Here is a 12,833-nt window from a genome sequence, read left to right as displayed (position 1 = left end):
ATGAATAGTAAAAAAAATTTATACTTTAGAGAAATGAGTCCAGAGAGCTCATATCCATAAAAGTGAGGCCGTTTCTCATTTTGAAGCCTTTCATTTTCCTTGAACGTGCCATGATTGCCTCTCTGCTCAGCTCATCTCTGTGAAGACCTCCTCTGCACAGTTTCACCATTCACTTCTCGCCCCTGTGATTCCCCTTCCCTCTCAGGACTGTGTTCTGCAAGTCAGGTCTTCTTCTCATATTCAGTCTCTTTCTATCCATTGAGTCTGTGGTGGTTAATTTTATGCATCAGTTTGATTGGGTCATGAGGTACCCAGATGTTTAGTCAAACATTATTCTGGGTGTTTCTTCATAGATACATGATAAATTAAATAGATAGATAGGTTATATATATATACTACTGATTTTGCTTTTCCATAGAATCTTGACTAATATATGTTCCTTCTGTATCTTAAAAAAGAAAAGAAAATGTTTTGTTGAGTGAATTTTGTTGTCTCTTAGAAAAATAAAATAAAATTTATCATCTTATTGGACCCCAATGCCATCTCTAGCAGTGGTCTTTCTTTTCCCCATTTCACTGTCTCTCTTACGTATGGATCTGTGGTCTGTGGTCACTCTCCCACTTCTTAATTTCTGCTTTGGGATTCCTTACAAATCTGGCTTCTCTCCTCTCCATGGAAACTATAGCCTTAAGGAACTCAATGGGCTTTTGGTTGCAAAAATCTGTATCCTTTTTCAGTCCTTATTTTTTGGGTCTCTTTTGTGCTAACATATCCAGTCAGAGGTTCCTTTAAAATTACAAATGCTTCCTTTCAGGAAATTTGAAAAGTTCTGAAAAGTGCAGAGGAGGAAAAACCTCACCTGTAATCACAATACTCACAAATAATTACCTGTTGGTATTTTTTGTTTGCCTTCTTCCCATATTTTTTCCCATAGTTTACATACTATTTTAAGTCAGAATTGGTATCACACTACATATCCTTTGCTCATCTGTTTCCTTTTTCATTTAATATATAATGGATATTTTTTCATGCCAATAAATATTCTTCTGCAGTACCTTTTTCATACCAGCATATCTGATCATCATATTGATATATTAAAACATTTTATTTCTTTCCCACTCTTAGGTGTTTGTTTCCATTTTAAAAATATATTATCAACAAGACTGAAACTCGAGCAGGAGTAATGTTGACTAATGAGTTCTTACAGATCCCCTTGGAGAAGGAACCAGCCAGGTCTGAACTAGGCACGGCAAGCCTCTGGAGAAAATGCATATTCGCTGTCATTCTGTCCTTAGGGGAGAAGTGTATTTAACCCAAAGAGTATTGAAAACCTCCCTCTCAAAACTGGGTTAATCCCAAGTTAAGGTGTGTTGGGAGCATAAATGATCTTGAGAAATGACAAATGGGCTTGGCATTGAACAGAATATTCTTTCCATCTTTAGTTAAGTCTTCTCTTCAGGAACATTCTGTCTTGGAATAAGGTGACAGCTTTTATAAGTCCTGTGAACGCTGTTCTGTGCTTGGTCACTCAGCTGTGTCCAACTCTTGTGACCCCATGGACTGTAGCCCAACAGGCTCCTCTGTCCATGGGGATTCTCCAGGCAAGATTACTGGAGTGGGTTGCCATGCCCTCCTCCAGGGGATCTTCCCAAACCAAGAATTGAACTCAGGTCTCTTAGATTGCATGTGGATTCTTTACTGTTCAAGCTACCAGGGAAGCCCAAGGATACTGGAGTGGGTATCCTATCCTTTGTCCAGGGGATCTTCCTGACCCAGGAATCGAACCAGGGTCTCCTGCATTGCAGGCGGATTCTTTACCACCTGAGTTACCAAGGAAGCCTCCCTGTGAATGCTATCAGAGAGAATTTTAGCAACTTAGGAATGGATAGCTCTGGGGGAGTACATTTACTTCTCTGGATTACAGTTTCCTCATAGCTAGGGGGAATGTATGTTTAGATGTCTCTCTCCCATAATTCCGTGATCCTGTACACAGAAATGAATGAAGTTCTTCTGTTTTGTCCACATGGATGACTCCGACAGCTGTTCACGGCCAGTTAGCACATCTCAAGGAAACATGGAGGCATGGTCCGTGGAATACCTGGTGAGAACTAGGTCCTCACAGGAGAACAGGTTACATGGATAAGGAGCAGACTTTGCAGGGATCAGAGGGAGCCAGTGTTGTGTTTTATCAGATGTAAAGTAAGAAGAAAATGAATCATTTGGAGGGTATAGTAAAAGTCAACAGAGGAGTCCTAGCTTAGAATCAATAGATGTGTAATTTCAGGAAGGGAGGATACAGTGACCCACTTCAGTATTCTTGCCTGGAGAATTCCATGGACAGAGGAGCCTGGTGGGCTACAGTCTGTAGGGTTGCAAGGAGTCAGACACAACTGAAACAACTTAGCATGTACATACATCCTTTGTTTAAACTAAGATTTTTCAGCCTTAGTACCATTGACATTCTGGATCTGATAAGTCTTCATTGATGGCGAGGTGTGTGTGTGGGGTCATTTCTGTGCATTATAGAATGGTTAGCAGCACCATTAGACACCCATAGCACACTCCCCCACAATTTGACAACAGTTTCTCCAGGTGTCTCTTGGGGGTGGGGTGGGGGGCTCCCTAACTCTTTTGGGAACCACTGCTTTAAAACTATCATCCTTATCAAATAGGGATCCAATCAGTCAGGAAGGAATTCTTGGAGAATTTAATTTTATAATGAACCACCAAGTTAAAGTAAAATAATCGAAAAAGGCTTAATTTTCATAAGTAAGATGTTTGGTTTGCAAGAGCAAACAGCATGAGATTAATTCCAAGCAATTTAGGCTGTCTTTTAATAATGTATGATAAGTAATCTTAAAAAGAAATGCTAACATTTGATCCTTGAAATGTCAAATAAAATGAGAAATAATTTAAATAAAATCTCTCTGTCAGGATAAGGAAGGAACATAAACCACTGTAAATGTTTCAAGTAGAAAAGGACTTAATAAAGGGAATTAGATGTTTACAAAACTGTTGGAAGGGCAGCAGAAGTAAAAGTGAGGAATCTACACAATATTTCAGGTCTATCACCACTGGCTTGGTTACAGCCAGGGCATAGCTTCTATCACCTATAGGTCAGAAATCTGCAGAAAACCTCTACCAATGTCCTGAGTAGATGACCAGCAGGAGACAGAGCTGATCAGGAGTCTCAAACAAAGACACTGATCTATACAGAACCCGTACATCCATGCCTCCTGATGGACAGGGTGGAATTGGTTTAAACTTCTCATTCCTAAAGCTAGTGTGAGTCAACCTCATTGGTAAAACCATGTTTAAAACTCTTCTGTCAAGAGTCTAGAAAATACAACTCCCAAACCTCCAGCTGCTGTAAGACAGGAGAGGCTATAGGAAGGAGTGGGAATGTTGCTGGCTGCCGATAGACAATATCCAACACAGAATTCTTCTCAACTGTCTTGTTTACTCAACTGTACAAACAGTATATTTCCCAGTTTTTCTTGTTTCTTGCCTCTTAGGCCAAAATTTTTTCCAAACTTCTGTCAACTTGGGATACTACTCAAGCATATGAACTCAAGTGAGTGAAATGTGAAAGTTGCTCAGTCATGTCCAACTCTTTGCAACCCCATGGACTATACAGTCCATGGAATACAGGCCAGAATACTGGAGTGGGTAGCCATTCCCTTCTCCAGGGAAATCTTCCCAACCCAGGGATCAAACCCAGGTCTCCCGCATTTCAGGCAGATTCTTTACCAGCTGAGTCACTGGTAGGGAAGACTCAAGCAGTTCAAATCAATTACCTGGATAAGAGACTAATAATAGACAAGTTCTCCAGTGAAGATTAATTGTACACAACTACAAATAGATCTTTAATGAAGGCATTTTGAAATTGTCTTAAGCGGGTAGGTAAAGGCATGAACAAAAGTGGTTATTTTTCTTTTTTTGGTTATTTTTCTTTAAATTTCAAATCTAATCATCTGAAAATTGCCATGACATATGAAAGTTTTTTGGTGGTTTCCCTCATGCTAGTAAGTTACCATAGGAAGCATTTTACAAGCATTTCCTAAAAACAGCATCACCAAAACCTCTTGACAGTGGCTCCTTGCTGATGTCATTTATAGAAGAACAATCTCTGGGTGCTTATCAGACCATTGCCCGTAACACTAGAAAGTCTGGCTATGTCTTTGCTGGCCATGAAAGAACTATTGAGGAGGCTGGAAAATATAATCACATGCGGGATTGACAGATACAAGAAGTGCATGCACACAAAGAAAGGTCAAGTTTGTATTTATCATTCCCTAGGATTTTTCCAGTTGACTCAAGTGATGGGGTAAAATTCACAAAATTGTTTCAGAACAAAGACTTATTCCAATTTAAATACAGAAATACAGACAGAGGAGAAACATAATATTTTCAAAAGGGAAAAGATTTGTTTTCCTCCAAGAATATGTAAGAACTCCTAAATAAGTGTGCAGAGTACTTGATTAGTATAACCACTGGCTGTATACCTTCTGATCTGGAAAAGAGGTGATTTCAAGAGATAGGAGAGGCTAATAAGAGCAATAACCCACAAACCAGTTGCTATTATGGATCATCAAGGAAAGGTACTGTGAAGCCATCTGGTTCAGTGAAACCAAGAGCTGGCTTTTTTTGGAAAGTCAAACAAAACTGTTAAATATCTAGCTAGGCTCATCTAGAAAAAAAAAATTAGAGAGCACCTAAATAAACAAAATAATAAATAAAAGCGGAGAAATAGCAACTGATATCATGTAAAAGCAAAAAGTCATAAGAAACTGCTACAGTTAGATGCCAACAAATTGGACAACTTATGAGAAATGGACAAATTTCTAGAAACATTACCACCTTCCAAGACTGAATGAGGAAGAAGAAGAAAACCTGAACAGACCTATCACAAGTAGCAAAACTGAATTTGTAATTTTAAAAAAATCTCAGCAAACAAAAGTCCAGAACTAGATGGCTTCACAGGGGAATTCTACTAAACATATAAAGTAGAGCGAATACCTATCCTTCTCAAACTATTCCCCCAAACTGAGGTGCTGGGAGCACTCTCCAACTGGTTCTATGAGGCCACCTGATACCAAAACCAGATAAGGACAATACATAAATGGAAAAATGCAAGCAAACATATCTGATGAACATAAATGAAAAATTCTCAACAAGATATTAGCAAACTGATTTCAACAAAATATAAAAAGAATCATATACCATGATCAAGTGGGATTTATTCCAGGTTGCAAAGATGGTTCAACATTCACAGATCACTCAATGTGATACACCACATTAACAAAAGAAAGACTAAAAATCACATGATTATCTCAGTAAATGCAGACAAATATATTTGACAAAATTCCACATCCATTTACGATAAAAACTCATCAGAAAAAAAAAAACCTCTCATCAAGGTTAATATAGAGGGAACATATCTCAACATAATAAAGACCATTTATGATAAATTCACTGCTAACTCAAAAAACCTTTTGTTTGTTCTTGCTCCTCTCTGCTGCGGCAGGGACCCCAGTAAAGCCTTGCTTGAATTTCTTGTCTGGACTCTCGTCAATTTTCATCTATTGGGGAAGGCCAAGAACCCTGGTCAGTATCCGATTTATGGCACTCAACGTGGGGCAGTTGTCCCTTTCTGGGAAGAGGATTTGGGCACCTCTGGGACCACGGAACACAGCTTCCCCCTGGGTGACAAGTAGCCACTTGAACCTCTTGTTTCAGCATCACCATGTTTGTTAAGGCTGCCTCCCCAGCCCCTGGAAGCCTCAGGACCCTCATTCACGAAATGCTTTCCCCTCCCTTTGTTTTTTCCCACTCCCGATAGCTCTCTATTTCTCCTCCCTCTGTCTTCTCCTCTCTCTGTCCCCACTTACTCCTGTCCTATCCTTCTGAGAGAGTGGACGTTGGGCAGCTACAGCATCCCTCCTCTCAGGTTGTGAGACCTGCTCCCTCTGGTTGGCAATGGCTCCCCTTGAAGAATGACAAGCAGAGGTGGGAGAGGCTCGCCTCACACCATGCAGTCCCTGGTTCAGCAAATTCTCCCCTGTGAGGGATTAACGAGAGCCATAGAGGTTTAAACTTCATTCTGTGTGGTGGCGGGCAGTCCTATTGCCCCAGAAGCCTCACCTTTATCTTGCTACTGTCTCTTTCTTGTTTTCAGTCTTATCTGTTCCTGCTCCCTTTACCTCTCCCTTATCCTTATACCTGCACTCTCCCCTTTATCGTGAAAAAAAAAGTTTTTTTTATTAATAAAGAAGACTCAAATTTTAGCTGAAGACCAAGATAACGTGGTATTTCTTTGTCTTGATTCACAGTATTTCCTTTCCTTGATTATCTAATTATAGTACATTCTTTCATCATTAACAAAAGACAGTCAGAACCCAAATACTGATTCATGGAAGCCTATGTTTACTAGACAAGTACCAATGAGCATCTGAACTGTGACCAGGCTCCTGTGGGCTCCTCCTGAAATGAGAATGGCCCTTGTTCGTCAATACTGAGCACAATCTCCCCAGATGTCTGCAAAACCTTTTATCAGATAATTTAAAATTGCCTGAAATCTATTACTTGCCCAAATCCACCCATTTGGGAATCACTGGGCTTTTGAAAGAAAAACAAATGTAGTAAATAGGCATGACCAGCCTAAGTAGGAAATAGCAGCTGACTCCAGTATTCTTTCCTGGAAAATCCTTTGTACAGAGGAGCCTGGCAGGCTACAATCCCTGGGGTCACAAGAGTCAGGCATGACCCAGCGACTGAGCACAAGCACACAAGACCAAGTTTCAGTGTCTTAGAAACTAAACCCACCAGAGGGAGACAGACTAAACAATTGCATTCATCAGTCTGGGCTAATACCTTTATCCAAAAAAAATCCTTTAAGACAAAGATCAGGTCTGCTCGTTGAAAGCATGCAATATAATAAGTCTGCTCAGTGGTTTAGCACAGAGGCACAGATTTTACACGTATAGTTGACTTTTGAAACCAGAGAACATGACGTCACTGCTTTCTAATTCACATCCAAAAAGTCAAAATTCATAAGATGGATAAAAATCAAGTGGGTGACTCTTCGCCTTAAAAAAGCGTTAAGCCTTGGAGCTATTTTCACTAGTGAAATTCACTCTTTTGTTCTGGAAGCCTTTAAAGATGTCTACCTCTTGAGAGGAAAACTTATGGCCACTGCAGCTTAAGAGAGTTTGGGAGTCAGAGAAGTTACTGCCAAAGGGAAATTAGTCAACTATTCAAGTGAAGACAGAGCAGGTCCGAATTGCTGGGACAATGAACTGCCATACACATGCACAATGAAATAGTAATACAACGAAACTTCCTAACACATCATGTTATCCTGAATGCCTTTGGGTAAAATCTCAGTGGCTCCCCTCAGGTACAGAATTTGGTAGAAGTTCACTTAGCACCAGGGATTCCTTCAGCACCAGTGGCAGTTGATGTTTTGAGGCTGTCTCCTAAGACTCTCTCCCTCCCCAAACTCAGGAACGTGTGTCTCCCTAAACTTGCTATGTGGCTATGTGGCTCTGGCCATCATGCAGGCTCTTACCTCTGTTGAGGCTGTTTTCCCTCATTTCCCTCCATCCCTGGCCTCAGTCACCTCTCCCTGCTGAGGCCAAAATACACTTTGTCCTCCTGATAAGCTTCTGCACATCCCTTGAGAGCCAGATTAAGGATTCACTTTTCTGCAAAGTTTTCACTTGCTTCCCAGATCTGATCCATCACTGGAGGCAGGGACTGAGGGTCCCTGAGGAGAATGTAAAGTGGGATGACTTTCCAATAGTTCCAGACCGAGCTGAATTAAGAAGGATGATGCTCTGTTACTGACCTTGCTGCCTTGGGGAATTCACAGTAACTTGAGTGGTGAGGACCCAAGGTTGTTCAGAATCCAATATCTTTTTGAAATTATATTTGGCTGCTCAGAGTCTTCACTGCTGCATGGGGGCTTTCTCTAGTTGTGGTGAACAGGCTTCTCATTGCAGTGGCTTCTCTTGTTGTGGACCATGATCTCTAGGGAGTGTGAGCTCAGTAGTTGTGCCACATGAGCTCCAGAGCCAGGGCTCAGTAGTGTGGTGCATGGGCTTAGCTGCTCTGAGTAAGTGAGATCTTCCTGGGCCAGGGATTGAAACTGTGTCCTGTGCATTGACAGGCAGGTTCTCCCCCCTCCACCTTTATTTTTATTAGTTGGAGGCTAATTACTTTATAATATTGTAGTGATTTTTGCCATACACTGACATGAATCAGCCATGGATTTACATGTGTTCCCCATCCTGAACCCCCCTCCCACCTATCTCCCCATCCCATCCCTCTGGGTCATCCCAGTACACCAGCCCTGAGCACTTGTCTCATGCATCCAACCTGGACTGGTGATCTGTTTCACACTTGATAATATACATGTTTCAATGCTGTTCTCTCAGATCATCCCACCCTCGCCTTCTCACATAAAGTCTAAAAGTCTGTTCTATACATCTGTGTCTCTTTTTCTGTCTTGCATATAGGGTTATCATTACCACCTTTCTAAATTCCATATATATGTGTTAGTATACTGTATTGGTGTTTATCTTTCTGGCTTACTTCACTCTGTACAATGAGCTCCAGTTTTATCCATCTCATTAGAACTGATTCAAATGAATTCTTTTTAATGACTGACTAATATTCCATTGTGTATATGTACCACAGCTTTCTTATCCATTCATCTGATGATGGGCATCTAGGTTGCTTCCATGTCCTGGCTATTATAAACAGGGCTGCAATGAACATTGGGGTACACGTGTCTCTTTCAATTCTGGTTTCCTTGGTGTGTATACCCAGGAGTGGGATTGCTGGGTCATATGGCAGTTCTATTTCCAGGTTTTTAAGGAATCTCCACACTGTTTTCCATAGTGGCTGTACTAGTTTGCATTCCCACCAACAGTGTAAGAGGGTTCCCTTTTCTCCACACCCTCTCCAGCATTTATTGCTTGTAGACTTTTGGATAGCAGCCATTCTGACCGGCATGTAATGGTACCTCACTGAGGTTTTGATTTGCATTTCTCTGATAATGAGTGATGTTGAGCATCTTTTCATGTGTTTGTTAGCCATCTGTATGTCTTCTTTGGAGAAATGTCTGTTTAGATCTTTGGCCCATTTTTTGATTGGGTCGTTTATTTTTCTGAAATTGAGCTGGAGGAGTTGCTTGTATATTTTTGAGATTAATCCTTTGTCTGTTGCTTCATTTGCTATTATTTTCTCCCAATCTGAGGGCTGTCTTTTCACCTTGCTTATAGTTTCCTTTGTTGTGCAAAAGCTTTTAAGTTTTATTAGGTCCCATTTGTTTATTTTTGCTTTTAATTCCAATATTCTGGGAGGTGGGTCATAGAGGATCCTGCTGTGATTTATGTCGGAGAGTGTTTTGCCTATGTTCTCCTCTAGGAGTTTTATAGTTTCTGGTCTTACATTTAGATCTTTAATCCATTTTGAGTTTATTTTTGTGTATGGTGTTAGAAAGTGTTCTAGTTTCATTCTTTTACAAGTGGTTGACCAGTCTTCCCAGCACCACTTGTTAAAGAGGTTGTCTTTTCTCCATTGTATATTCTTGCCTCCTTTGTCAAAGATAAGGTGTCCATAGGTTCGTGGATTTATCTCTGGGCTTTCTATTCTGTTCCATTGATCTATATTTCTGTCTTTGTGGCATTACCATATTGTCTTGATGACTGTGACTTTGTAGTAGAGCCTGAAGTTAGGCAGGTTGATTCCTCCAGTTCCATTCTTCTTTCTCAAGATTGCTTTGGCTATTCGAGGTTTTTTGTATTTCCATACAAATTGTGAAATTATTTGTTCTAGTTCTGTGAAGAATACCGTTGGTAGCTTGACAGGGATTGCATTGAATCTATAGATTGCTTTGGGTAGTATACTCATTTTCACTATATTGATTCTTCCAATCCATGAACAGGGTATATGTCTCCATCTATTTGTGTCCTCTCTGATTTCTTTCATCAGTGTTTTATAGTTTTCTATGTATAGGTCTTTTGTTTCTTTAGGTAGATATACTGCTAAGTATTTTATTCTTTTTGTTGCAATGGTGAATGGTATTGTTTCCTTAATTTCTCTTTCTGTTTTCTCATTGTTTAGTGTATAGGAATGCAAGGGATTTCTCTGTGTTAATTTTATATCCTGCTACTTTACTATATTCATTGATTAGCTCTAGTAATTTTCTGGTAGAGTCTTTAGAGTTTTCTATGTAGACGATCATGTCATCTGCACACAGTGAGAGTTTCACTTCTTCTTTTCCTATCTGGATTCCTTTTATTTCTTTTTCTGCTCTGATTGCTGTGGCCAAAAATTCCAAAACTATGTTGAATAGTAGTGGTGAGAGGGGGCACCCTTGTCTTGTTCCTGACTTTAGGGGAAATGCTTTCAATTTTTCACCATTGAGGATAATGTTTCCTGTGGGTTTGTCATATATAGCTTTTATTAGGTTGAGGTATGTTCCCTCTATTCCTGCTTTCTGGAAATTTTTTTTTATCATAAATGGATATTGAATTTTGTCAAAGGCTTTTTATGTATCTATTGAGATAATCATATGGTTTTTACCTTTCAATTTATTAATGTGGTGTATTACATTGATTGATTTGTGGATATTCAAGAATCCTTGCATCCCTGGGATAAAGCCCACTTGGTCATGATGTATGATCTTTTAATCTGTTGTTGGGTTCTGTTTACTAGAATTTTAAGGATTTTTGCATCTATGTTCATCAGTGATATTGGCCTGTAGTTTTCTTTTTTTGTGGGATCTTTCTCTGGTTTTGGAATTAGTGTGATGGTGCCCTCATAGAATGAGTTTGGAAGTTTACCTTCTTCTGCAATTTTCTGGAAGAGTTTGAGTAAGATAGGCGTTAGCTCTTCTCTAAATTTTTAGTAGAATTCAGCTGTGAATCCATCTGGCCCTGGGATTTTGTTTGCTGGAAGATTTCTGATTACAGTTTCGATTTCCTTGTTTGTGATGTGTCTGTTAAGATCTTCTATTTCTTCCTGGTTCAGTTTCGGAAAGTTATACTTTTCTAGGAATTTGTCCATTTCTTCCAAGTTGTCCATTTTATTGGCATAGAGCTGCTGGTAGTAGTCTCTTATGATCCTTTGTATTTCAGTTTTGTCTGTTGTGATCTCTCCATTTTCATTTCTAATTTTGTTAATTTGGTTCTTCTCCCTTTGTTTCTTAATGAGTCTTGCTAATGGTTTGTCAATCTTGGTTATCTTTTCAAAAAACTAGCTTTTAGCTTTGTTGATTTTTGCTATGGTCTCTTTTGTTTTTTTGCATTTATTTCTGCCCTAATTTTAAAAATTTCTTTCCTTTTACTAACCCTGGGGTTCTTCATTTCTTGCTTCTCTAGTTGCTTTAGGTGTAGAATTAGGTTATTTATTTGACTTTTTTCTTGTTTCTTGTGGTAAACCTGTAATGCTATGAACTTAGCCCTGCTTTTACAGTGTCCCATAGGTTTTGGGTTGTTGTGTTTTCATTTTCATTCGTTTCTTTGCATATTTTGATTTCTTTTTTTATTTCCTCTATGATTTGTTGGTTATTCAGAAGTGTGTTATTTAGCCTCTATATGTTTGAAGTTTTAACAGTTTTTCCCCTGTAATTGAGATCTAATCTTACTGCACTGTGGTCAGAAAAGATGACTGGAATCATTTCTTTTTTTTTTTTTTTTAATTTACCAAGGCTAGATTTATGGCCCAGGATGTGATCTATTCTGGAGAAGGTTCTGTGTGCACTTGAGAAAAAGGTGAAATTGATTGTTTTGGGGTGAGATGTCCTATAGATATCAATTAGGTTTAGCTGGTCCATTGTGTTATTTAAACTTTGTGTTTCCTTGTTAATTTTCTGTTTAGTTGATCTATCCATAGGTGTGAGTGGGTTATTAAAGTCTCCCATTTATTATTGTGTTATTGTTAATTTCCCCTTTCATACTCGTTAGCATTTGCCTTACATATTGTGGTGCTCCTATGTTGGGTGCATATATATTTATAATTGTTATATCTTCTTCTTGGATTGATCCTTTGATCATTATGTAGTGTCCTTCTTTGTCTCTTTTCACAGCCTTTATTTGAAAGTCTATTTTATCTGATATGAATATTGCGACTCCTGCTTTCCTTTGGTCTCTGTTTGCATGAAATATTTTTTTCCAGCCCTTCACTTTTAGTCTGTATGTGTCCCTTGCTTTGAGGTGGGTCTCTTGTAGACAGCAGATATAGGGGTCGTGTTTTTGTATCCATTCAGCCAGCCTTTGTCTTTTGGTTGGGGCATTCAACCCATTTACATTTAAGGTAATTATTGATAGGTATGGTCCCATTGTCATTTAATTTGTTGTTTGGGGTTCGCATTTATACAACCTTTCTGTGTTTCCTGTCTAGAGAAGATCCTTTAGCATTTGTTGAAGAGCTGGTTTGGTGGTGGTGAATTCTCTCAGCTTTTGCTTGTCTATAAAGCTTTTGAATTCTCCTTCATATCTGAATGAGATCCTTGCTGGGTACAGTAATCTGGGTTGTAGGTTACTCTCTTTCATTACTTTAAGTATGTCCTGCCATTCCCTTCTGGTCTGAAGAGTTTCTATTGATAGATCAGCTGTTATCCTTATGGAAATCCCTTTGTGTGTTATTTGTTGTTTCTCTCCTGCTGCTTTTAATATTTGTTCTTTGTGTTTGATCTTTGTTAATTTGATTAATATGTGTCTTGGGGTGTTTTGCCTTGGGTTTATCCTGTTTGGGACTCTCTGGGTTTCTTGGACTTGGTTGGCTATTTCATTCCCCATTTTAGGGGAGTTTTCAGCTATTAT

Source organism: Odocoileus virginianus, chromosome 7 (assembly GCF_023699985.2).
Source record: "Odocoileus virginianus isolate 20LAN1187 ecotype Illinois chromosome 7, Ovbor_1.2, whole genome shotgun sequence".
Taxonomy (NCBI): Eukaryota; Metazoa; Chordata; class Mammalia; order Artiodactyla; family Cervidae; genus Odocoileus; species Odocoileus virginianus.
The sequence above is the reverse complement of the archived record's forward strand: the minus strand, read 5'-3'. Positions refer to the sequence as shown.